The 27,785-nt window shown below is 43.0% G+C and overlaps 1 protein-coding gene, 1 long non-coding RNA gene and 1 other non-coding gene across 6 annotated transcripts in view; 1 reads left to right on the top strand and 2 right to left on the bottom strand.

Annotated features, from left to right (window-relative positions):
* The window catches only part of NEK11 (NIMA related kinase 11), a 220,879-nt gene that overhangs the window by 180,777 nt on the left and 12,317 nt on the right, over nt 1–27,785 (top strand). The window lies entirely within an intron of this gene.
* The window catches only part of LOC115292286, a 49,127-nt gene continuing 24,609 nt past the window's right edge, over nt 3,268–27,785 (bottom strand). For all 3 annotated transcript variants that reach the window (XR_003908900.1, XR_003908901.1, XR_003908902.1), the window contains one exon: nt 3,268–3,413. This is a non-coding gene — a long non-coding RNA (uncharacterized LOC115292286). The remainder of the gene's footprint in view (nt 3,414–27,785) is intronic.
* On the bottom strand, nt 13,084–13,185 carry LOC115293069. Its single transcript, XR_003909330.1, has one exon. It is a non-coding gene; the product is annotated as a U6 spliceosomal RNA (small nuclear RNA).

Below are 27,785 nucleotides of genomic sequence, written 5' to 3'. Positions count from 1 at the left end.
TGAGATGCACTCACGACTCACCCGTGTGAGCCTGTGAGCCTGCCTGACACAGCGCGTGCCACTTGGATGCCCAAAACTGGTTTACGTATTTGCAGGTGTGCATCAGAGATACCTGTCCCGGGCCAGATGGCGCTAGATCTTGGGTTAGCTGCTGCCACTGCAGAGTCCTCCTGCGTGACTGCATTTCTGGCAATTTCACTGTTGAACTCTCATGTCCACTGTTTGGAAAGGTCTGGCAAGGTCAGAGCACAGCCCCGGCCGAGTGCTGTGATGAGGGCTAAAGTCAACTATTTAGAGGCCACAGAAGGCACAAGGAGGTTCCATAGTAACACTGAGGTCAAGCATAGTAATTGGTTCAGTCTCAGCTAGCTGCCTCAGAAGTTCTTGAAATTTTTCTTTCACTTTCAATCACCGGAAGACCTTGACCGAAGAAGGGCAAACTGAAGATGAGAAGCCCATGACCTTTGTTGTCCTTCTTGTTAACATGATACATGGCTCATCATGCAGTACCAATCACTTGTAAAAAAAGAAAAAACTGGTGGTGGAGCGTTAAGCACTTGCTAAAATACTTCCAAGATGGAGTAGCATGAGGTTTGTAATAGTATTGCTCAGGTTCTGAACTGGACCGAAGCCACGGCAACGTTTATGTGAAGGGGAGCTTGCTTTCCGTGCACAGAGGAGGTGTGATAAGGGGCGTGTGCTAAGCCAGGCACCCACTGCACACGCAGCTCTCACCACACACCTGTGAGATGCAAGACTCTCCGTCTCATAAGTAAAGGAGTTGGATTTCAGGTTAAGAAACTTCTCTACTGTCACACAGCTAGTAAGTGGCAAGGCTATGTTTAGAATAGAAGTACAATCAATTCCAGGGCGCTTGGGTGGCTCAGTCACTTAAGCATCCTACTTTGGCTCAGGTCATGGTCTCCCAGCTCAGCAGTTTGAGCCCCGTGTCAGGCTCTGTGCTAACAGCTCAGAGCTTGGAACCTGCTTTGGATTCTGTGTCCCCCTCTCTCTCTGCCCCTCCCTTATTGCATTCTGTCTCTTTCTCTCTCAAAAATAAACATTTAAAATTTTGGTTTAATTAAAAAATTTACAAAAAGAAGTATGGTTAATTCCAAAACAAGTGCTGCTAACCACAGCCAGGGTCAGATGGTGCCAGTGAGAGCCAAGTGACACAAAAGCCTGGGTCCCCCTCAGGAACTCCAAAGGAGCCTTTTAATTCCCACAAGCTTTCCACATGCCTGCCATCATGTTCTGGAACCTACTTGTGCTCATTCTGTAGTCATAAGTATATGTCACCCCACTTTAAAGAGAAGAATCTGTGATTACAGAAAGGCCAAGCGAGACACACAAGGCCAAAGCTAGCTTCCAGGCTCCATCTGCCACTGTCAAATCCTAGGCCCTGTTATGTGCTCTTCTGAGCTGGTGGGTATTTGGTCTCTGTATTTTGACAGCATCTCATCCCCTCAGCCCAGGCTTCTCTTCTGTTAAATATATGTATTTAATACAAAGAGCTTAGTATCTCAGGATTTCCAAGTGCTTTATGAATAAAGCTCATTCTATCTCACTGATCAAAATAACCTTTCAGTGGAGAAATAGATGATGTTCTCTTCTTCACTTTCCAAATCTCATTGAAGAGGTGTTAGTTCTGCCTCCAACGTTCCCTTCCTTTAATAAAAGGTCAGGGTCAGGCAGCAGCACTTCTGAAGGAACTGCTGATTGAAACCAGCATTTTAATTGCAGAACAACAATCAAAAACTTGTAGGTAAGAAGGCTTAATGACCAGCAAAGGAGGGCTTCTTGCCCAGGGGGCAGCGGTTCCAAATCTACATAAAAGGTTTAAGAGCCTTTTCAGAGCTTGTCAGACTTCTTACTCAGCTGTGTCAAGATCTACAATCAATTAATTGTGTTTTTCTTAGGAGTCTGTCATGTAGGGTGCTAAGTGCTGTGACGCACATAATGAGGAAGGCCCCTTACACCCTAGCTAAAGAGAATGGGCCCCTGAAGTGTGATTCCCAAGACCGAGGAGAATGTCAAATGCCACCTGAACGCAGCCAACACCCAGGGAGTTCAGAAGAGGTCCGTCTCTTCCAGAGGGGTGGACAGCTCCATGCACTGCTCACATGATGCCTTCTCACTCACATGGACCTGTTAACGTCTACTTGCCTGGCCCACCAATTACTTATCTCCTTTCTGTGAAGCTGAAGCTCAGCCTCATAACTGGTAATCCACATGTCAGCCAGTTTGTTCTTGCCCCGTAGGTCTAGGCATCTTTGGCTCAAGCCCTACGTCCATGTCCCATGGTAGTTCACAGCCCTTTCTGGGAGTTCCGCAAGTCCGTACGAGTTGTGAATACCTCATCTTCTGTCTCCCACGTCTCCATTCTGCACCATATTGATCTAGACTGAAAATCTCACCCTTTATCCATTTCCCCCAATTCTCCTACTTACCCAAATCATCTGTGAGGGCGCAAGACTTTTTTTTTTAAGATTTGGAAGCCAGTGGTAAAGGCATCATGTCACAAAGACTTAAGCAACTTTGAAAGTGTCACTTAGGCAGCCCTGTTTCTTAAATGAATGCTCGGTAGCTGCCTGTTGTAGGTATATTCACTGGAAAGCAGGCTCTGAGATAGTTTTCCTGCAGAAAGTTTCCTGTGCAGGGGCTGGCTCTCTGGGTCCACACATGTTGGGGAAGGGAAAGAAGCCAGACTGGGCACAGGGAGAGGCTGGGCTGCAGTACTGTCTCATCAAGGCCTCGTTGGCCAGAGGGGATGTGCTGAAGCTGGAATGGCCCTGCAGAGTTGTCCCCGTTTGGCTGAGCTTGAGAGCCCTATGACCACCAGTCACGGGCTGCAGGACCACAGAAAGGGGTGTGCGCCCTGGCACAAGGGCGGTTCTCCAGAGGGCTGTGGGCTGAGGGCTCCCTGCCATGCCCACTCACCAAAGTTGGGGAAAGAGACTTCAGTCCTAAAGAGGGATCTTGGGGTACAGCCCAAAGTCTACTATACGCTCAGAAGTCTCCACCCCCAGCTTCACTCCAGTTTTCCAGCATCTTTTGCTTTTGTCCCTTTCTCAGGAGCAAACTAGAATGTTCTCATGCCAGGCACCTTGGCCATTCCTCTACTTCTTGAGCCTTTGCTCTTATCTGTGTTCTCAGAATCTCACCTTCCCAGAAAAAGTCTTCTCTAGGTGCTTTTTCTAAATACTCTATGTGTGTATGTGTGTGTGTGTGTGTGTGTGTGTGTGTGTGCACCAGCTGAAGCTTAACTCATGTGCGTCCAAATTTTATTCATTCCATTTCAGTAGCAACAGGGTGCATCATAGCTAAATTGCTGTAAGGAGCAGAGGTGGATTTTAGGATTCGAACAATCTGAATTTGCAACTTGGCTCCTCTCCACGCCTTGGTTTCTTCACCTGCAAAATGGAGGAATAATTAGCATAAGTACTAAATATCACTATATTTAGGACAAAGTGGACACCCAATAAATGCTAAATGCCTCTTTTCACACCTCTTTCTGGATCCTTTCAACTGCCACTCAACGGGCCGCTGACTTTATGAATTTGTATCTACTTGACTATGAAATGCATATTTTTTTTTCTCTACACAAAATTGAAATCCTGCTCCCAAGCAAACAGTCATAAGGAGGGCCCTTTAACTGTTGTCAACTGCAAAACAGATGTCCCAAGCTGGGGAGTGGGGACACAAGTTCAAGGACTATATAGGTAAGAAGCATCAAAGCTTTAGTCTTCTAGTATCCCTTGTTTACTCTTCCTTGCTTATGATTTTTTTTCCTTTTAGAGCCAAAAATCGAATATGTTACTTGTCTTTGATCACCATTAAGATCATGCCTGAATTGTAGTAAATTTTCCCAGCTGGGGAAATAAGCATTATTTTGAAACAATTAGGCACATTTAGGATAAAGCTATAATAAATTCACACAGCTGTTCCCATATTATTTTGAAATATCTACAATCTGTTTGATGTCGGAAACCCTAAACACCTCCAGACACTGCAGGTTAAGCAGGAAGTCTCATATTTATTCCTGTACTTGTTGAGTTTTGACTCTAATAGTTTCCAATTTGCCAAATTAGAAAAAGAAATCATGCAACCCAACCTTTACAATTCCCAGCCATGGAGCAAGCTCTAGCAACTGGGCTGCCAGCCCACAGGACCTTAGGAAGAAGGCAGGCTCCTCTGACAGTACAGCATGAAGAGACTGGCAAAGAAATAATCGAAACAAATGCAATGTTTGATTCTTTATAAGATGGCATACAGTCAGGGAGTCACAGCTGTCTTTCCCTAAGTCCCCCTGGGTGTAAGGGGCACAGGCGACCACATCACCCTTGTATAACCTGAGTGTGCAAACGGAATAGCCAGAAGCACTCTGGGTGGAGTCAGATACAGAATAATGGGCAGTCCTTGGAAAAACTGGAAAAATACCAGAGTCATAGTGTTTTGAACTCCCTATGAAAGAGGTGTTTTCTGTGTACCTGTGCCCACAGAAACCAGCTGGGTGGGCGTGAGAGCACGTGTGCTCCTTGGTGGGGCCCGGAGGCCTCTCCTGCTGCTGCAGCGCTGCCAGACTCTGCAGCTCCACCAGTCACGTGATGCACGAGCCTGAGGACACCTTGTTATCACACCCAGACTTCTATGAGTCTGCTCACCTCTGTAGGAGCAGATAACTGCTCACTGGCGAAATCAAGATCTTCTTCATCTACTTCTTATCCTGAACCTCCTATTTCAGTATCAAAAATAGCCTCTCAGGTTATCTCAAGTTGCAAGAAATATGAACCAAACCCTCAGGAAACAAGTGTTGCCTCTTGTTTGCCTTCGGTGGCTTTTATTGAGCCCCTGTTGTTTGCAGAGAATAATGAAGAGAGAAATAAGAGATAGTCTTTGCCTTTGAGAGACTGAAAATCTACTTTACCTAAAAATTTATTCTCTAACCCTCTGTCAAAAGCATTTGAAAATCGAATTACCGGTTGATGCATATGGACAGCATGCTTTGCTGATCACAGTTTACCTCTAATACCTGAGAGAGGTTTGTTTAATCCATTTTCACATCATATGTACAATCATAAATACACGCATTATAATATACAATAAGACTCACAGGCTTAAATACATCATATGTACAATCATATACATCACATCATAATATACTATATGTATTATATGTAGAGATATATGTATATAATATGAAGATCAGAGAGAATGGAAAGCCAATCTGTGGCCACAGTTGCTGTGGCTGAGTGTATAATGTGGCCCTGAGCTTCCAGAAAGTCAAGTCAAAAAAGGGAATATAATACAATTCCAGATCTCATTATCAGGAATGTGAGTGTGGGTCCTCATGGAAGACGGGGCTCCTCACATGGTGTTTGAGCAAATGTCAAGCATCCTTCTGCAGGAAGTTCAGAGGTGCCTTTACAAAGGTGAATTCTTTGGTAAATTAAAAAGCTATTTTATGATGAACTAAGCCATGTAGTTTTCAAGGGCCTAACTCTATTTAAAGGTAAAAGTTAGATTACCCAGAGAATTTACAATCAATTGATTTTAATTAGAATTAAATGTTTGCTTTTCATTTTTTAAATTAAAACTATGTGACCCTCGAAGAAGGGATAAGACCAAAACTGAAGGCAGATTTTAATTTAAATTTTCTGAGGGGGGCGCCTGGGTGGCTCAGTCGGTTAAGCCTCTGGCTTCGGCTCAGGTCAGATCTCATGTTCGTGGGTTCGAGCCCCGCGTCAGGCTCTGTGCTGACAGCTAGCTCAGAGCCTGGAGCCTGCTTCCAGTTCTGTGTCTCCCTCTCTCTCTGCCCCTCCCCCCTCATGCTCTGTCTCTCTTTGTATCAAAAATAACTAAATAAAACATTAAAAAAATTAAAATAAATAAATAAATAAATTTTCTGAGGAAAAAAATGACAGGGATGCCCTTGGCTGATCTGATAAGTGTGCTTCCCTACTATCATGCATTAATTAATAGTGTTTCGACTTTCTATTTTCATGGTCAACTCCTAATCAAGGAGTGTTAAAGCACAATCATTGTTAGAGATGGTCTAAGACAAGCAGGACACAGAATACCATCCACTCGGAACATAATGTGGAGCCTCATCAGACTCTAGTCAGGGTTCTGCTCGGTTGGGATGCCCATAGACAGGCAGTAGAATCTTATCCATAATAGTCAGGAAGATCTTAATATACTAAAACATGCAGGGGTTTCTTAACTCAGAACCCTTTAAAAACATCTCAAGGATTTGTTCAGTGTGATCAGCTTTATCCTCCGGTATGTAAACAGAATATAAGAACAAATTCTGAAGGTTAAATGAAAGAGTGCAGAGGATGAGAGAGAGTGAGCACAATGAATCTCCATCTCCTCTAAAAACTGGGGGTTACCCTTTTACAATATGACTCTTCCAGTCTGGTCTTGATTTTTCTCCTCCTTGTATGATTCACATTTTGCTAGTAGTCTTCTGTCTACTCTATTCTGGACTAACATGGTCTGCTCTTTGTATCAGGGCCCTTTTATAATTTCCAAAAGTCATTTATACTTGCACCTGGGTATTCTCAAGATTCACTTAAGTGTTGTCATTGTGTCTGTTTTTTGTTTTAAAGTTTATTTATTTTTGAGAGAGAGAGAGAGAGAGAGAGAGAGACAGTGTGAGTGGGGGAGGGGCAGAGAGAGAGGAAGACACAGAATCCGAAGCAGTCTCCAGGCCCTGAACTGTCAGCACAAAGCCCGATGTGGGGCTCAAACTCACAGAGTGTGAGATCATGACCTGAGCCAGTTGGACACTCAACTGACTGAGCAACCCGGGTGCCCCTGTTGTCTGTTTTTTATAACTCAGGCACCTTCTAAACCATTCTGTAAAATGCCAGGTGCTACTTAAGTCCCCCAGGATGCTGTTTGCTTGGCCTATAGCTCTCTTTACTACAGGACTCCTCTTCTCTGTGTGAATATACTACTGGCTGTGGTATTGGGAAAAACAGATTAAAATTCATTGGAAGACACTCTTTCCCACTTGAGTCTTTCAGCAAAACCAAAGTAGCACAAGTTGGAGCCCTGAAATTGAAGTTGTTACTTAGTTTATTTAAAAAAGAAGAAGGAGAAAGAGAAAGAAGGAGAAGGAGAAGAAGAGGAAGTCATTGGCATAAAAAGAATCATTTCCTAGTTGAGATCCAAGCTAATGTGAATCTGCCGCTATCAGAGGCCTGGACGCCATGACACTCCTCTGCCCCCACCCCCAGTAGCTCAGGAAGGTGTTCTCATTAAACAGAACTCCTAGACAATGACACTTCATTCCCCCCAATATCACACCAAGATTCTTCATAGATTGGTACATTCAGGTACAAGAAAAATGCTTTCCAATATTGTTTTTGTGTGTGTATGTGTGACACTAAATCTGCCTAAGTGGAAGAACAGATAGTGAGTACGTTATCTTAGGAGATGAGCCATTTCCCAGACAACCTGAAGAACATTACAGAGAAATTTCCCTCACGTTCAGAAATGTGAGGGTGGAATGTTGAAATCTGAAAGGCAGGTATGATTGTATGATTTCCATACTGCGTTTTGTCAATAGAAAAAGATACTGAGGGGTACCTGGGTGGCTCAGGCAGTTAAATGTCCAACTTCAGCTTGGGCCATGATCTCATGGTTCATGAGTTCAAGCCCCATGTTGGGCTCTGTGTTGACAGCTCAGACCCTGAAACCTGCTTCAGACTCTTTGTCTCCCTCACTCACTGACCCTCCCCCACTTGTGCTCTGTCTGTCTGTCTGTCTGTCTCTCTCTCTCTCTGTCAAAAATAAACACTTAAAAAATTATAAAAAGAAAAAAGAAACTGAGATGATTTGACAGGATTCTTTGATTCACTGCTGATTTCTCAGCACAAAGATCAGGTGTTCAATAAATAACTAATGGATGAATGAGTAGATGAAGGAATGAAATATGAGGACATTACAAAAATGGGTTCCTTCCTTCCTGCATCCTCAAACCTTTTGGAGGTTTGAGGATGCTCACAAATCTCTTATAACTCCATGGATGGATCATGAATGGGCTGAAGTAAATAGGCTGTGTGGGCAGTTTTCAGACATGCAGAGGTTTATTTTCTCTGGATGGTCTGTAGGGCTGCAGGGAGATGCAGTTTTCATGTGAGGTTTGACATGAGGTGTTTCGAGAAGCCAGTGGGGCCTTCAAGGTGAATTCTCAGGACTAGATGGGGAGAGATTTTGTAGACGCCATCAGCAATGAATGATTTTGCTATTAATTTTTAGAAATTTCATTTTAGTTTTCAAATCTCTTGGATCTCAGAGGGGTTTTGTTGTTGTTGTTGTTTGTTTGTAATTTTAAAAATTTGCCTTCTTATATGACCAAGATACTTTACACTTGGGGGAGAAGAGCAACGGCAGAGGCCCTGGCGATTGTACCTCCTGAGTGTCAGCCACAGTGCGATGTGCCTCTTGGCTGCTTCTGAAAATCAGTAGGAGAAAGTGCAGTGTGTATCTGAGCAGAACATGCTGAGCACAGGGACAGACAGGAGTCAGACACCAACACACTGGGGCATCTCAAGCTATTTGCACCATCCAAACTCTGCTCTGAAATGAGCTGCTGTCCTCCTGCCCGTGTGCAGCCCAGCATTTGCTTCTAGCTCCCAGCACGAGCACATGGCATGGGCAGGGAGCAAGAGCTAGCCCTGGCCCTGTTATTGCTTCCCTGCCTGGGCTCTGCGGCAGGTCAGTGAGGGTCCCAGGGTCCCTCATCCTTCCTTTACATGTGTCCACAACTGTATCAGCCCTGTGGGTTTGGAAGCCTGGGACTCTCGAATCGCCTCTGTGACTCACCAGCTCTGTAGCTCCCTGACAAACTGCCTAAACCTTCTGAGCCCCCTTCTGCTCCAGAGAACAGGAAAGATGATGTTGCCTACTCTCATTTATGTTCATTATTATGAACCTTGAATTAAATGCAGTAAAGCATACAGAACCACGCCATTGTACTCCATGGTGTTGGTTGAATATTGATGAGTGAATAATGTTTAGGAAAACGGATGATTATGCAAGAGCAGAAGTATTAATCAACGTGCGAAGGCAGCAGACTTGCCACTTGGAGGGACGCTCTAGACCAGCAGATATCATTGAAGAGCATAGTTCTTGCAAACATTTGGTGTGTGCAAATCAGTGAAGTCTAGTGATAAACATCCTGGAGATGGTGAGGATTTAGCAAAAGTTGTATAGAGAGCTATGTTGGCTAATTCAATATAAGACCACATAGGCTAGAGATATTTATTTTTTTTTTAATTTTAAAGAACCAGTTGGCTTAATTTATCTTAGGAAAATATTAGAAACTATCATAAATACCAGGTAGGTAAAATTTCAGAAAGTAAGCAGACCACAGTCACCCAAGGACTTACTTATGAGTTTTCTCCATAAAACTGTAATCACCCAAAGAATGTACCTAAAGCCAACATGGGGAGGAAGAGCTGGTTGAGGATGTGCTATTGCCTTGAGACATTAGAAGCTTGGTTCTTAGAGTCAGGGAGACCCAGATACAAGCTCTGAGTTTGTGCCACTAAACAAGTTTATGACCTTGAGCTAGTTGCATTATGTCTTTGAGATTAGTTTTATCATCTGTAGACAAGAGACAAGACAAAGGAATTATTTACAGTCCTCACTCTGTTACAGACAAAGCAAGAAATCTGAAATGTTTCCGATCACTGTTGCCATCCATATGCCATCTTGCTGTTTTAAACCAGCACAAACTAAAGGGTCTCAGGAATGTGGCTGACCAGGACTCTACAACCGGGTGTCTTCTCCTCCTATGACCAGAGAGCATTTTCAGGTGCAGTCCTGTCTCCTGGGTTGTCTTCTGAATCAAGTAGCACTTCAACACTGTGCTTTTACTAAAAATAAATGAAATGACAGTTTTTCCCACTCATCTAAAAGGTTTTCAAATCAGGATACATTTACTTTTTAGTCCCTCCTCTGTAGAGGAGTTAGCATCAGCTGCCAGCCCAACAAAGCTAGCACTTATTCTTAGAATGACCTGTAATTCTCTTCATCTAACCATACCTGGAATTCCTGTTGTGAACCTCCAGATTCATCTCCAGAAACCTCTCATTGCTTTCTTCCAACTTCTCCATAGAAAACACTGTGTGTGCATGTGTGCGTGTGTGTGTATGTGTGTGAGTTGCATTAAGGAAGTTAAGTTGGAGAACACTGCAACCACCATCTGAGGTCACCTCACATCCTGTTTATCCTTTTGGAGCATTGACAGCAATAAATGGAGGTGGAAGCTCATGGAATCATTATGAGATACTCAATTTTTCTTGTGCTTATCTCTGATGTTCCAAATGAGGATCAGGTAGTTTGACCCATACCTGATTCAATAACTGAATTGCACAACGCATCTTACAGGAAAATCTTTCATGCTTAGAGAATGTTGTGTCTGGGAAAGGAATCTGCCCAGCCTTTCTCAGCTCATTTATCAGTCAGGGCCCTAGAAAGAGAAAGACACCACACCAATTACTTTAATGGAGAGAATTTAATTAATATAGGGTGACATGCTGGTGTCTCTGAGCTTGAGAAGTGGCTCCATGGAATGGTACCCAGATTTTGGAGGTGTGAGTGCCAGCCATTGGTGCTGGTGTCTCTGAAGGGAAGCGATGAGGCTGGTCCGTGAGGGTCAGAGACACCGTACACTGGAACGGGCTGCTGTGGCCGGAAGATGGAAGATGTGCTGTCACCCAGGCATCTGCCAGAACTGGAGGTCAAATCTCTCTTTTCTGTTCCAGTTTTCCCATTTCTTTCGAGAACCTTCTAATAATGGAGCCCAATAAGGAGCAGTGGGCAAGGCAAAATGGTCCACACAGTCTGGGGCCCAGTATCAGGAGAATGAGTCCAGAAGAGTGGGTTTGGAACCAAGGCAAAAAGTAGGTTAATAGACTTGCCAGCCCATCACACCTCAAAGGCATTCTTGGTTGGCCATGAACCTTAAGCAATTCAACATCTTTGGTGGGACAGAGCCTTGAAATGAAGTGGTCCTGAACCAGGCTCTCTCAACTGCCATGTTTCTGTTTCTCTTAAGTGAGTAACACAAAGCAGATTTTTATGACCATCCATGTGCTATGTAAAGATAACTCTCAGCTGTTGGTTTTTCTTTCATTCACCAGGTAGACATAGTTTTGCAGTCGTTATAAACATGCGGTTTAAATAGCTTGATTTCTTTTTTTAATTTTTTTAACATTTATTTATTATTGAGAAACTGAGAGAGGCAAAGCATGAGCATGAGAGGGGCAGAGAGAGGGAGAGACACAGAATCTGAAGCAGGCTCCAGGCTGTCAGCACAGAGCCCGATGCGGGGCTTGAACCCATGAGCAGTAAGATCATGACCTGAGCTGAAGTTGGACACTCAACTGACTGAGCCACCCAGGCATCCCTTATATAGCTTGATTTCTTGAAAAAGAGAAGAAACATTATGCTTCTCTGATTTTTCTACTCAAGTAGAACTTTTTAATGCAAATGAAAGCATGATTCAAGCATAAAAACAACCTAATTGCTAATCATATTTTTAATGATCCCTTATTAGAGCAAAATTTAAAGTGAATACAAGCGTATTAGAAACTTTTCTCATGTATCCTTAGTTTGTATCTATCACTCATAAAGCTAACCTTGCATGTCCCTCCAGGGTTGAGAGAAACACACACTTTTACTCACTGTGAACCTGTTTCTTAAATGCAAACAACAGCCTCAACATGTGACAAGGTTCTTAAGACCTGTACTGAGTCTCGTCCTTTTGATTATGTTTTGAAAAGGAGACCATCTACTAGTTTCTGTAAGACCCCAAGCCTGAGCTTTGGCATGCGTGTGTGTGTGTGTGTGTGTGTGTGTGTGTGTGTGTGTGCGTGCGTGCGCGCGCCAGTACCTTCACGTCTCACTATCCTTATGCAGAAACTAAGAGAGGGAAAATCTAGCTGTGCCAGGATCAAACACTGTCTAGCTTGGATCAGAGAGGTGAAAAATGTTTCTGTCAACCTCAGCTTGTGAATTTTTAAAGCTGGCAGTTGTACTTCCCTTGATTTACAAGGACTGATGGCAAAGAAATCATTCCACAGGAAGAATTAGATATAAAAACGTCCCAGTTCCCAAACATACATCAATAATCCTAGCTTTGCTGGAATGTAACGCTTCAGAAAACACTTCCGTGGAACATGGGGAAGTTGTAGAGGAGCTTTCAGCTGGTTTAATTCCGAAGGACTTGAACACAGGCCCTTGGGCAATTGTTCCCATTCCGTCCCCCAGCGTGGAAGGCTGGATGTGTGGCCTTAGTCCTGCCAGCTTCAGGTTGTGGGCACCTTCAGGACTGAACTTAAGGTGGGCACTTGCCACTTACACCTTGGATGGTGTCAGCAGCATTCACTACATGAAGGAAACGTTGGAGGACTCTGTGTGACCGAGATCATTACTAAGTTTTGGAGATGAAGCCAATCAAATACAATCTGATCTGATCTCAAGATTAGGATTCCCGCAAGAGTGGAAGAAATCAGCGTAGGCTTGAGTGCAGCGTCTGTCTGGTCCCGGCGCTGGTGTGGGCCCAGCTGAGTTGGGTGGGGGAAGCAGCAGTAATGGAGGGAGCCAGCTCAGGACTTACCACCTTGTGTGTAACATTTACAGGAGGCATTCTGGGCTCCAAATAGTAATGCTCCCAGCCCTTCCCACTGCCTGTGGTTTCTGCAAGCAGGCTTTGTCACCTAGGTTCTATTCCTCACAGTGTGGTCCCAGACCAGCAGTGTTGCCCAGAAGCCCATTAGAAATGCAGATTGCCAGGCCCCATCCAGACTTACTGACTCAGAACAAGCTCCTCAGGTGAATCCTGTGCCCATGAAGATTAGAAACGCACAGCGTCCTCCCCAGTATGTCTGACTTGCCCCACGCCACACTTTTCCAGGCATTTCCCACAACGTTCTGCTTCCGAGTTTTTCCCCTTTATTGATTTGACGTAACATTATGTAAGTTTAAGGTACTAGACGTATGTTTTGTGGCATGATTGCCCCGATAGGCTTGGTTTATGCATCCATCACCTCTCACAGTTACCGTAAAAATGTAAAATGAGTCACAAATTTGTGTGTCACTCTTATGCAGAAGCCCTGCTAATCTCTGTTTCGGTCCTGAAATAAGCACTCTGCTTCCATCTGAAGCCCATTTCCTGCTTTCTTCCCATGCCCTAAATGCCACATAAATTCTCCACTGGCCTTCCCCTCACTGTGATTTTCCCTCTGTCTCTTTTCCCTTTGGATAAAATAATAAAGATGGAAGGAAAGATGGAAGGCAGAGAGGGAGGCAGGAAAGAGAAGGAAAAAATGAAAAAAGGAAGGTGGGAAGGAAGAAGAAGTGGGAAGGGAGGAGGAAGGAGAAAAGGGGACCTCATCTACAATCACGCCGTAGCATGGCTGGGGTTCATGAGATCTGCCTCCAACACACACACATCCATACACAAATATGCGGACATGTGCGCAGTGCAGGGGTTAGGGCCTCCACCCCACCTCACAGCTGAAAATCCGCATATAATGGTGACTCCGCAAGAGTTAACTACTAATAGCCTACAGTTCAAGGGAAGCCTCACCAATAACCTCAACAGTCGATTAATACATATTTTGCATGCTCTAAGTATTATGTATGGTATTTTACAATAAAGGAAGCTAGAGAAAAGAAGATGTTATTAAGAAAAACCATAAGGAACAGAAAATACATTTGCAGTACTGTACTGTAAACTAGCCGCATATAAGTGGACCACAGAAACCCATTCAAACCTGTGTTACTCGTTTTTAAAATTTTTTTTAACGTTTATTTATTTTTGAGAGAGAGAGACACAGAGCTTGAGCAGGGGAGGGTCAGAGAGAGAGAGGGAGACCCAGAATCAGAAGCAGGCTCCAGGCTCTGAGCTGTCAGCACAGAGCCTGACGCGGGGCTCGAACTCACGAACTGTGAGATCATGACCTGAGCCGAAATTGACCACTCAACTGACTGACCCATCCTGGCACCCCAAACCCGTGTTGTTCAGGTATCGATTCTGTATTCCATCCACTGTTCTCACTTTTTTTTTTCAGTTTATTTATTTATTTATTTATTTATTTATTTATTTATTTATTTATTTATGTAAAGAGAAAATGAACAGGGGAGGTGTAAAGAGAGGGAGAGAGAATCCCAAGCAGGCTCTGCATGTCAGCACAGAGCCTGACACAGGGCTCAGACTCACAAACCATGAGATCATGACCTGAGCCAAAATCGAGAGCCGGATGATTAACCACTGGACCCACCCAGGCGCCCCTCACTGCTTCCCCTTTAAAATGAAGCAGTTACTTTCATACACGGTCAAAGTGAATGTTAATTGGTGTGATAATTTAGAGGACAATTTGGTTATGACTATTCAAAATTTTTTTAATGGACATTCATTCTGATCTAACAATTTCAGAATTTATCCCACAGAAGTATGTGCAGACATGCACAAAAATGTCTGTCAAAAGTATCTGTTGGAGAGTTGTTTTAATAGCAAAAAGCTGTAAATATCCTAAAGGTATCAATAAGAGCTATTTTGGAAAATCAACATGTATCTCTGCAGTGGAATGCTGTCCTGGCATTGCAGATGAAAAGAATTAAGGGAGACCTGTGTGTGTTTATGAGATGGGCTCTCTAAATTATATTACTAACTGAGAAAAGGTGCAGAACAATAGGGATGCTATGATCCCATCTGCGTGTTATTTTTCAGTGTGTGTGTGTGTGCGTGTGTGTGTGTGTGTGTGTGTGTGTGTGTTCATAAAACAGTTAATAGCTTAATCTATTTACATCTAATGGAATATTCTACAGCCATTAAAAATACTGTTTTGTCAGAATTTTGAGTAATTTGGGACATTTTTGTGATATAGTGGTAGGTTACAAGAAGGGTAGGATATTGGTGTCATAGTTTTTTGCCCTCACCTTTTCCTGAACAGTTCCCAAGGCTATTAAATATTAGTCTAAAATATCATTAATTTCTCTACAATATAATATCTTACTCTTCAGTTTCAGGCTTTCAGTTTTTTTGAACTCATGTATATTAGGTAAACTTTTTTTTGGCCTAATGATGTTTTCAAACATTTCAAACAATTTAACTTTCCTAAGATAAATGTCTTATAATTACTGGTTCATAGGGTATAACCTTTTATTATAATTACTGGTTCATAGAATGTGACCCCTGATATTTATTGCCAAATTGGTTCTTATAATCCATGAAGATTTTTAATGTAATATCTTCAATTCTTGGTAATGTGATTGGTTATTAAAAGTCACCACTTGTTCAACAAATTTTAACAGAATCCTTTGTTTTTATGTTTATTTATTTTTGAGAGAGAGAGTTAGAGTGAGGGAGAGACAGAGAGCGAGGGAGACACAGAATCCGAGCAGGCTTCAGGCTCTGAGCTGCCAGCACCTCGCCTGACGCGGGGCTCAAACCTGCGAAGGCAAGACCATCACTCAAGCCGAAGGAGGATGCTTAACTGACTGAGCCACCCAGGCACCCCATTATTCAACAAATTTTTATTTTAATTTTTTAGTGTTTATTTTTGAGAAAGAGAGACACAGAGTGTGAGCAGGAGAGGGACAGAGAGAGGGAGACACAGAATCTGAAGTCCACTCCAGGCTCTGAGCTATCAGCACAGTGCCCGACGTGGGGCTTGAAATCACGAACTGCAAGATCATGAACTGAGCTAAAGTTGGACACTTACTGACTGAGCCACCCATGTGCCCCTCAAACTTTAAAACTTGAGATAAAACCGTTATTTATGCCTACTGTGTGCCAAGATCTCTTAAAAGCACTCTGCACACCATTACACGTAATACACGAGTCCCGCCTGCTACTTACAAGCTGATGCGGGGCCAGCGCCCGGGAACACCTCGCTACACTCTGCCAGGACTCAGGCTGTCGTAGAGTCTGCTTAGAGCACCATGGAACATGGCATGCCTTCAGCACACGTGATAATTTACCCAGAAAGGGACTAGATTCTTATACTTCCCTTTGACTCTTCCTCTCCCCCATTCTGACTAAAGAGTGGTGTTGGTTTGTGATAGGGAACAGCTCTTCTTGCTGTGATCAGGGTTCACTATTAACTGCATCTGACTAACAAGGAAGTAGAAAAGAAACTCACCCTAGTTTGTGGTGTCAAGGTTTGGCATTATTTATATATTCCACAGATTTGGGAGGTGATAAACCTCCTTCAAGGATACATACTTTCATCCGGAATCTATAACTAAACCTGACCTTTTTTTTTTTTAATATCTTTAAATGTTTATTTTTGAGAGAGCACAAGAGACAGAGTGTGAGCAGGGAATAAACAGAGAGAGAGAGGGAGACACAGAATCCGAGGCAGGCTCCAGGCTCTGAGCGGTCAGCACAGAGCCCGATGCGGAGCTCGAACTCACAAACTGCAAGTTCATGACCTGAGCTGAAGTTGGAGGCTTAACCAACTGAGCCACCCAGGTGTCCCCAAACCTGACCTTCTAACACCCATTTCTCCCTGGCTGCTCAGAATAGAAAAATGGTTATCTGGCCTTCAGAGCATTTGTCTCAACCTCCAAAAAAAATCTCCAAAGAAATGGAACAAACCAGACTCCACAAATAGCACTTGCTACTCTCTTAATATTCCCTAGGTCAAGAAATTCTAAATTGGAACGTTATAATTAGGTTGATTAAAAGAAGCTGCCAATATTTCACTGCTTTTTAACCTGCGAAAGTGGCAATTTCATATGGTTCAACTAAAACCTGCAATTTAATTCTTCCTGTGTCTTCCCAAGTGTATCCCAAGACAACCCGTATATTTGACCTAATTGAAACTTTATCTCACACCAAGTGGTTCCTGCGATTTCTGGCCCAGAAACAAAAGAAGAGAAAAATTATTAACACGGGCTTATGCTTGATTGTCACTTCCCAGTCAGATCATCAGTAAGATAAAGTTAGAATACAATATTTCCTGAAATGAAGGAAAAAAGATGTCCTTCTTAGTCAAAAAAGAGACTTCTAGCAAAGCCAGCAAACTACCAAACTTCATAATCTTCAGACTGAGCAAGGTTGGTGTCTTCTTCTTGAAACAGACATGATGCTGAGAGAGTGTTCCGAGTACTAGATTATTCCCAACGCAGATCTGTGAACCAGATCCCCAGGGAGAAGGAAAGGGAGGAGGGGAGAGAGAGAGAGTGCGTTAGCCTGAAACTGATGGAGGTCCCTTTTCTATTACCCTTACCAGATTTAAACTTATATTGTAAAAAAGTAAATCTAGTAATTCTACAGAGGGTGCTGGTATGCAAAATGATGCCCCAGATCTCGGTAAGCTGGCCTGACTGCATAAAAGCATCAGAATTCAGTCAAAAGCAAATTTGTAACTTTATTTTTTTTTTAATTTTTTGATCTTTATTTTATTTTGAGAGACAGAGACAGAGAGTGAGCAGGGGAGGGGCAGAGAGAGAGGGAGTCACAGAATCTGAAGCAGGCTCCAGGCTCTGAGCTGTCAGCACAGAGCCCGATGTGGGGCTCGAACCCACGAACTGTGAGATCATGACCTGAGCCGAAGTCGACGACCGCTCAACCGACTGAGCCAGCCAGGCACCCCAGCAAATTCGTAACTTTAAATGCTTTTTGGAGTCTTGCTCTTCAAAGTGTGATCGAGTTCCAGTCAGTGCTTCTCAAACTCTGAAGTGCCTATGAATCACGTGGGGTCTTGTTTAATGGTCAGAGGGGTGTTGTTTTTGTTTCTGTTGTGTGTGTTTTTTCTTTTTGGTTCAGAAACTGCGGTTCGTTATTAAGAGTATAAACTGTTCCCTAGAAATTCTTGACTTTGGCTTGTGTGAATGAATATGTGAAGGAATTGTGATCTTTTTTTTTCTTTATTTGGTTTTTGTCACCATGATAAGTGTACTGTTTAGTCCCCATCACCTATTTCACCCGCCCACCCCCCGCCCCCTCCCTGGTAACCATCAGTTTGTTCTCTATAGTTCTTGGGGTGCCTGTCTGGCTCAGTCAGATGAGCATGTGACTCTTGATCTTGGAGTCCCGAGTTCGAGCCCCATATTGGGTGTAGAGATTAGTTAAATGAAAACTTTTTTTTCAAAAAAGCTATTTCTTGATTTGTCTCTCTTTTTTCCTTTGCTCTTTTATTTTGTTTCTTATATTCCACATATATGTGTCTTTCTCTGGCTTATTTTGCTTAGCATTGTACTTTCTAGATCTATCTGTGTCACAAACAGCAAGATATCATTCTATTTTATGGCTGAATAAGATTTCATTTTATATATATAACATATATAATTATGGATATTGACACATATATACATGTATATACACACCACATCTTTATCCATCCACCGATGGATACTTGAGCTGCTTCCACAATTTGGCTACTTACATAATGCTGTTATAAACATAGGGATGCATGTATCCCTTTGAATTAGTGCCTTTGTATTTGGGGGGTAAATACCCAGTAGTGCAATTACTGGATCACAGGGTAGTTCTAGTTTCAATTTTTTGAAGAATCTCCATACTGCTTTCCACAGTGGCTGCACCAATTTGCACTCCTGCCAACAATGCACAGGGTTCCCTTTTCTCCAAATCTTGACAACAATTGTTGTTTCTTATGTTTTATATTGTAGCCATTTTGACAGGAATGACCATTTTTCTCTTTTGTAGTTTATTGTCAAGTTGGTTTCTATATATATCCCAGTGCTCATCCCGACAAGTGCCCTCTTCCATGCCCATCACCCCCCTTCCTCATTTCCCCACCCCCATCTGCCCTCAGTTTGTTCTCAGTATTCAAGAGGCTCTCATGGTTTGCCTCCCTCCCTCTCTCCAACTATTTTTCCCTTTCCCCTCCCCCATGGTCATCTGTTTAGTGAAAACGAAAACATATGGTATCTGTCCTTCTCTGCCTGATTTATTTCACTTAGCGTAATACCCTCGAGTTCCATCCACGTTGCTACAAATAGCCAGATTTCATTCTTTTTTGTTGCTGTGTAGTACTCCATTGTGTAGATAAACCACATCTTCTTGATCCACTCATCAGTTGATGGACATTTTAGGCTCTTTCCATGATTTGGCTATTGTAGAAAGTGCTGCTGTGAACATTGGGGTACATGTGCCCCTATGCATCAACACTTCTGTATCCTTGGGTTAATTCCTAGCAGTGCTATTGCTGGGTCATAGGGGAGTTCTATTGTTAATTTTTTGAGGAACCTCCACACTGTTTTCCAGAGCAGCTGCACCAGTTTACATTCCCACCAGCAGTGTAGGAGGGTATCCGTTTCTCCACATCCTCGCCAGCATCTGTAGTCTCTTGATTTGTTCATTTTAGCCACTCTGACTGGCGTGAGGTGGTATCTTATTGTAGCTTTGATTTGCATTTCCCTGATGATGAGTCATGTTGAGCATCTTTTCATGTGTCTGTCAGCCGTCTGTATATCTTCTCTAGAGAAATGTCTATTCATGTTTTCTGCCTATTTTCTAATTGGATTATTTGTTTTTTGGGTGTTGTATAACTTTTTAATATATTTGGATACTCACCCTTTTAATGGATACGTCATTTGCAAATATCGTATTCCATTCAGTACATTGCCTTTTTAAAAATTTTTTTAATGTTTATTTATTCTTGAGAAAGAAAGGGACAGAGCATGTGCAGGGGAGGGGCAGAAAGAGAGGGAGACAAAGAATCCGACGCAGGCTCCAGGTTCTGAGCTGTTAGCACAGAGCCTGACATGGGGCTCAAACTCGCAAACTGCAAGATCTGAACTGAAGTCAGATGCTTAACCAGTCCAGGTGTCCATACTTTTTTTTAAGTTTTTTGTTTGTTTGTTTAGAAAGGGATAAAGAGAATCCCAAACAGGCTATGTGGGACTTTATCTCATGAACTTCAAACACTATATTGAATAACAGTAGTGAGAGTGGACATCCTTGTCTTGTTCCTGACCTTAGGGGAAAAGGTCTCCGCTTTTTCACAGTGAGTATGATGTTTGCTGTGGGGTTTTCATTGTGGTCTTTATTATGTTGAGGCACGTTCCCTCCAGCCCTACTTTGTTGAGGGTTTTTATCAAGAATGGATGTTGTACTTTGTCAAATGCTTGTTTTTTATCCTTTCTCTTATTGATATGGTGTATCATGTTGATTCATTTGCAAATATTGAACCACCCTTGCATCCCAGGAATAAATCCAACTTGATCATGGTGAATGATTTTTTTAAATCTATTGTTGCATTCAGTTTGCTAGTATTTTGCATCTATTTTGATCAGAGATACTGGCCTATAGTTCTCTTTTTTGGTGTGGTGTCGTTATCTGGTATCAGGGTAATGCTGGCCTCACAAAATGAATTTGGAAGTTTTCCTTCCTCTTCTATATTTTGAAAGAGTTTAAGTACAGGTATTAACTCTTCTTTAAATGTTTGGTAGCACTAACCTGAAGCTCTCTGGTCCTGGGCTTTAGTTGGGTTGGAGGGGTTTTTTTTTGTTGTTGTTGTTGTTGTTGTTGTTGTTTACTCATTTAATTTCTTTGCTGGTAATCAATCAGTTCAAATTTGCTATTTCTTCCTGCTTCAGATTTGGGAGGCTATATGTGTCAAGGAATTTATCCATTTCTTCTAGGTTGTCCAGTTTGTTGGCATATAATTTTTCATAATATTCTCTTACAATTGTTTGTATTTCTGTGGTGTCAGTTTTTTGTCTTCTTTCATTAGTAATTTTGTTTATTTGAATTCTCTCTTTTTTTGTTTTTTTTATTGTTGTTGTTGACTCTAGGTAGAGGTTTATCAATTTTGTTGATCTTTTCAAAGAACCAGCTCCTGGGTTCATTGATCTGTTCTATTATCTTTTTAATTTCATATCATGTATTTCTGCTCTAATAATCATTATTTCTTTTTCTTCTGCCATTTAAAGTTTTGTTTGTTCTTCTTTTTCTAGCTCCTTTAGGTGTAAGGTTGAATTGTTTATTTGAGATTTTTCTTGCTTCTTCAGATAGACCTGTATTGCTATAAACTTCCCTCTTAGAACCAATATTGCTGCATCTCAGGTTTTGCATCCCCTTGTGGTCTTTTTTTTTTTTTTAATACAATCTCTCTCTTTTTTTATGTCTTTATCTTATTTTTGAGAGGGAAAGCCCTTGTGGTCTTGTTAAGTGCAGATTCTGACTGAGCAGGTCTGGGGTGGGATCTGAGATTCTGCATTTCTAACCTGCTCTCTGGAGGCAAGACCGTGTTTTGAATGGTGAGGTTTCAGTAAAGCAACCTTCTGATGGCCTTTGCTCCTTTTTTATTTTCATCGACAGTCTCATCCTTCAGGTCTCCTCCTGAGCACTGAAGTCCGGAGGCTGACTCCCCAGCAGTGTCCTTGTTCTTTCCTCCTTCGAACCTCCATACCTGTAAAATGGGGTTAACCGACCCAGGCCGAGAATCCATGAAGGCGGAATCATAGACTTTCCCAGCAGGGTGAAATTTGGAGACTGTGATCCAGCCCTTCCCCTCGCCACCCCCCACGCCTGCCTATGCCTGAAGGCCCCTGCCTGAGAGCCTGCTGGTGGAATTTGCACTTGTCCTGTCCCACTGGGCTCCCGCATGCCCTGCAGGGTTAGAGCCTCTGGCAGATACTTTGAAAGGAGTGGAGGAGCTAAAAAGGCCACTTCTAATAACCACTTGGCAAACCCCACCTTATTGAGGGATCTTCTCCTTTGGCTTCAGGACAGGAGACAATTAAGAAACCCAGTGTTTCCAAATGAAAGGCATTATGAGGTTCCCTGCCTGTCCTGCCTGCTTTCCACAGCATGTGAAAGCCCAGCTCAATTTTCATTTGTTCCAACCTGTCAAGAGCAGCTGTCAGCTTCGATTATTGTTTTGCAAACCCATTTCAGCCTTTTAATGCAATTCATGGGAGAATGAGGTATTGATTCCCCAATCTCAGTTGTTTTTCCTAAGGCCTGTACCACACTGGCCTTCCCGGTGTCTCTCTGTCATCCCCCCCCCCCCCACCATCGCTCTGGAATGCATGTCACATTCCTGGTAAGTGTGCTGTGATAACCCCATCCTAGTCATCGGAGGAGAGGTATAATAAAGGCAATGTATGAACATGTTTGAGAGACAAAGTGATGAAAATCATCATTTTTTGTTTATGGAGAAATATTTTAATTTAGACAGAAAATGATACAAGTCTAACATAACTATGCCAAGTCAGGACTTGGAGACGAGTGTTCTCATTTAATGAGTCTGCTCTCTTTTGTTCTTTGGAATTGCTGTAGCACCACTTTAAAAGTCCAGCAGGTCCTCTTATCACTGAGGGTCCCGATGACAATTTAGCCAGTAAATTTCACACCATGTGTGGGTAACTCTATGATTTATTGTCCAAATCGGGGCACTTCTGACAGTGAGATGGGCACTACTAGTGACTATACTCCTGTGTCAGGCATGCACTGCGCCTCTCAGGTGACTGCAAACTTGGACAGCTTGTCATGTGGGACCCAGTGATGGTCCAGGTCCTCTCCGCATCGAAAGGTAAATCTGCCCAAGAAAAACTGCTCCTAACAATTAAACAGGTGAGGAAGACTTTTTAAGACTGTTGCAATAGAGGAGAGAGACTGAACTTGGCCCCCACCACGCACGAGCAGGGATGTATGGTCACCGGCAGTGTGGGTGGGGTCAGTAGATGGAGAGTTACTATGGGAACTCGGGTATCAAGGGTGGGAACTGACTGAAGTTTGGTCAAGGAGGGGCCCTTGGAAAGTCTCACCAAGTGACAGGCAGCTATTGAAATTCACTCTTCTCCCAGGAAACTCATGGCTTCCCACATCCTGGCTCCAACAAATTCTTCCTAACATATTAATGTTCTAATTTCTTTTCCTTTGTGATTTCTTTTTATTTGCCCTTGCAAATCCAATTATTCATATGGTGTTCAAATAGGAAATTTGTTAGTTTCAGGTCTTTTGCTTCTACTTCAGCAAAGCTGGGGTAAAAATGACTTCTGAAAAATAAAAAAAAAAATGTGGTTTGAATTGTTCAAGGGAAGCACAGTTATAATTCAGCCAGGAAGGACTTTGTTGAGTGGTCAGCATTTCACGGTGCTTTGTTTAGGGGGGCTTAGTGAATAGAAGGAAAAGCAAGAGGATCTACTTATTCTATATTTATTTCATACGTATGGCCATCACAGTCGGGGCCCAGGATAGGACACACTGTCCTTAGCACAGTGTTCTTTCCCATTTTGGAATCACTTCCTTTGTCTATACAATGAAAGTGTTTGATTAGATTAACTCCTTCGTAATTTACAGGGCTTTTCAAAAATTCCAAGTTCTGATTTTTAAATCATTCTATCCCTCTCTGGATTGTATTTTCTTATTATAAACATCTATCTTGACACTATTATAAAGGACCAAATATGAGTGATGGTAAACCAATCTGACAATAATGACAGATAATCAGGTCAGACCTGTGTCTGAAGAGTTGAGTTTCCCAGGCATGTTTATGTTTTGTAACTTAAGATACAATGAATCGGAGGAGATGGGTGCAAGACTGTTTGTAGCAGCCTTATGAGGAAAAGTGGGCAGGGAGTGGGGGAGGGACAGAAGCAACCTGAGTATACTTCAGCAGATGGATGAATATGGAGTGAGTCATGGAATGGCTCACAGTGAAAATCAATGAACTGTAGAATCACAGGGGATAAATATCAACAGTGTTAAGCAAAAAAGGGCAAGAAAAAAGACTAAGTCTAATACCACTCAAAATGTAAAACCACACTAAGCAGTTCTGCTTATTTCTGAAGAGCCACACTTCTGTATATAGTAAAAGTATTTTTAAATGCTTGGTGATAACAAAACACCAAAATCCGAATAGTGGTGACCTCTGGGGATTGGAAGGGGTTTATGGTTTGGGTGGGGAATTCAGGGAGCCTCAGCTTGATTCCTTAAACTGGGAGTTAGATACGTGAGTGTTCATTGTATTATGCTTTATACTTTTCGTCTAAAGTACAAACATTTCATACATCCTTGTAATACAGTTGGGCGGGTCATGAAAAGATCTAGCGTAAGTCTGTTTGTAGAGATTAGAAACAGTCTCAGCAAGTCGCTATAATTTTTTAGTAGCAAAGGCTAGCAGCACGCGCCGAAAATCTCGCCCTGCAATTACAATACATCAGTCAAACAACAAACTTGGGTGGACACACATTGCCAAAAGAACTGCTGGTCAGATACCAGTCTCTTGAGCTGCAGTTACTCATATATGTAATTGCTATTGTTATTTACTTATCATTTATGCTGTTTTGAGGAAAGTCTATGAGAAAACATATGGGTGATGAGATAGAAAATGGAGATTGGATGCCAGATTGATAAATGAACAGTAGACTCTGGAAATAAGCAGCAGCTCAGCCCTGTGTTTCCAGGTGGCCTCCCAAGAGGAGCACACCAGTGAGCTACAGAAACCAGCTCAGTAGGAGAGTTGAGTTTCTCTTCGTTCTGAAATTTGGGAAGAATTAGTCACAAGGATCCTTACATGAAGGGCACGGGAACGTTTTGTGTGGTGCTTCTGTTGATTTGCTCTTGACGGTGGTTCCTCATTATTCATCCGTTTTGCACAGAACCCAGAGTGATCTGGCCGTAACAGGGCTCAGATCATGTCAGCCCTCCAGTGGTCACCCGTTGCACCAAGATTCAGGACTCCTTACCCCTCCCTTCAGGCCCTGCCCCTGCCTACCATCCACCTTCACGTCCTATCATCTCCTCCTCCAAATCAGGCCCAAACACTACCCTCTTCTCTTCTTCCCTTCAGGGCTTCTGGTGACTGGGCTTTCCATCTTCCCTCAGTTGGGAAACGCGCTTCTCCCACATCCTGGGAGTCATCTAGGGACGACTTGTCTTTACCGTTCAAGTCTCCATTCAGATGTCATTCCTACTCCCACTCCTCCCTCCCACCCTTCTTAATTACATTAGCAAAAGTCACTTCCCTCCTTCAGCACCATCCTAGCCCCAGGCAAAAGGGGGGCACTGGGCCTGTGCTATAGAGGGTTCCAGAAGAGGAGGATGCTGGTTCACATGACAGGGGCTGATGGCCAAAAGGGGCTGGGACCAAACATCATTTCTACCCCCACCCTTCACAGGGGTCCAAACCCTCTTCAGGGCCGGCCACTCTCTCTTCTATTTCCTTTTCATTTTATGTGCAGCACTGATAAAAATCTGAAGCTACCTTGTTTACTTGTTTAATGTCTGTCATCGTCCCACTAAAGTGTGAGTGCTGTGAGGTCACAAGCTGGTGGCAGCATTCCCACACTTGGCATGTACCAGGTGCTCATTAAAAATGTGCTGAGTGAACAAGTGGGGTGCAGCCTGGTGCCAGGACCTCACTGGACGCGAGATGACTAAGAACGACCCTCTGTCCCCAAGGCCTCAGTGGGGAGCAGACCTGAAAACAATGTCCTTTGCTTTTCGTTTTTACTCAAGTGGTTAATTAATCGGAAAATAAAAGTATAAATGTAGCCACCATCGGGAAGCCTCTACTGGGTAGGGAAGCGACCCACAAGGCAAATCAGTGCCAGGGAAAGGAAGGCACTTTTCCGTTAGCTTGTCTAAAGGGATAAGGGAAGAGGGAGCGTTTATACTCGATGACCTATTAGAACTGGTGGAAACTCAGTCCTTCTCCCTCCCTGAAGAGATACTGCTTGTTGTTTTTCTGGGAGTGGGAACATGTTGAACATGTTTTGCTGCTCCGTTAAATGTCGTTTGGAGCAGGAGGCTAACATCCCCTCAGCCGCTGCTCCCTGCCATATTTAACTCGCATTGCAGACAGTGACATCTGCTGAACAGCACTGCCTTGGCCACCCCTCCCCTCGGTGCAGAGGGCCTCTGGGGCTCTCCTCCAAGGCCTCCTGCGCAGCCGGATTGGGGGTGGGGGCCGAGCTCATCTGCTTTCCAGACGGCCCCGTGTGTCAAGCGTGAAGCACAGTCCTTTCATTTTTATCCAGGGATGATTGTATAGGACGCATAAAGCCAATCCCTTTGAAACAGGGATGAAAGTATAATAATACTGAAAGCTACACTCAATTGGCGATTTATCTGGAAAAACAACAACTGAAGATCACAAAAGTGATCTTTTACTCTGAAAAATTAGGTTATAATTTCATTATGTGCAAATTCTTGGGACAAGCCTTAGAAGTGCATATATTTTTAAATAAAATTATATGATATCACCATATTCCTTTTCTACTTGGCTTTCAAAGTGTCTATTCATTCGCCCAACGTGTGTTTATTGTATACTTATTAGATACCAGGCACTGTTCTAGGTAATGGGATCAGTGAACAGGAAACATGAAAATAGTCTGTGCCCTATGGATTTTATATTCAGTAGTGGGAGTGACTGACAGATGGCAAAATATTAGGGAAGAACAGATTGTGCTAGAAAGTAACAAACACTAAAAAGAAAATACAAAAGAGAGAAAGAGAATAGATAGTGCAGAATGAGGGTAAAAGTTACATTTCTTAAAAGGGTGGTCATGTAAGTCTCTCTGAAAAGATCACACAAGGGCACAGACCTGGAGAAGATGAAGGAGAGAGAGATGGATATCTGGAGAAAGAGCATTCTTGTCAGGGGGAGCAGCAGGTGCAAAGGCTCTGGGGTGGAATGTGCCTGAGGTATTCAAGGAAGAGCAAGGGGCCAGTAAGGGGGCATGGAGTGAGGTGGGGGAGGATGAATTTGGAGAGCGTAGTAGCAAGATAGTTCAGGATACTGTAGACCACTGGAAGAACCTTGACTTCACTCTGAGTGACATGGGGGCCCAAGAAAAGGCTTTAAGGAGAAGAGTGAAGGGATCTGACTCATTCTGGCTGCTGAATTGACAACAGACTATTGGAGAGCAAAGGGAGGAGCAGAAGCCCGACTGAGATGCCATTGCCGTGGCAGCAGTCAGGTGAGAGTGTGGTGGCTTGGACCAAGGCAGGGGTGGTGGAGATGGCGAGAAGTGTCGGCATCCTACATACATTTTGAAAATGGTGCTAATAGGATTTACTAACTGGTCTGGTTATGAGAGATGCTGGACTACTGGAGTAGGAGAGAAAGAGAGGGACCAGGATGACTCAAAGGTTTTTGGCCAGAGCAGTTGAAGGCAGAAGCTGACGTGAACAGAAATGGGGAAGGCTGTGGCATTAGGATATTTGGGGAGGAAATTCAGTTGGGCATGGCAACCATAAGATTTCTCCCTGTTGTTCAAGTGGAGATACAAAGTGAACAGCATGCTCAGGACATTCTTTCTTGAGCCTCTGGAAACATAGGTCACAAGTCTCTTCCTTTCCCTGTAAGGATCCCTTATTTCTTTTTTTGTTTTGTTTTTTGTTTTTGGAGGTTTTGTTTTTGTTTTGCAACTTTTTTTTAGTTCATTTTTTTTTATTTAATAGTTTATTACCAAGTTGGTTTCCATGTAACACCCAGTGCTCTTCTCCACAAGTGCCCTCCTCCATGACCATCAGCGCCTTCCCCCTCCCCCTTCAGCTCTCAGTTTGCTTTCAGTATACAGGAGTCTCTCATGATTTGCCTCCCTCCCTCTCCCTCTTTCCCTCCTCTTTCCGCTTCCCATGGTCTTCTGTTGGGTTTCTCCTGTTAGACCTAAGAGTGAAAACATATGCTATCTGTCCTTCTCTGCCTGACTTATTTTGCTTAGCATAACTCCTCTAGGTCCATCCACTGTGCTACAAATGGCCATATTTCATTCTTTCTCATTGTCATGTAGTATACCACTGCATATATATATATATATATATATATATATATATA

The sequence above is a fragment of the Suricata suricatta genome, chromosome 5 (genome assembly GCF_006229205.1).
Source record: "Suricata suricatta isolate VVHF042 chromosome 5, meerkat_22Aug2017_6uvM2_HiC, whole genome shotgun sequence".
Taxonomy (NCBI): domain Eukaryota; kingdom Metazoa; phylum Chordata; class Mammalia; order Carnivora; family Herpestidae; genus Suricata; species Suricata suricatta.
This window is presented reverse-complemented; position numbering and strand designations above follow the sequence as displayed.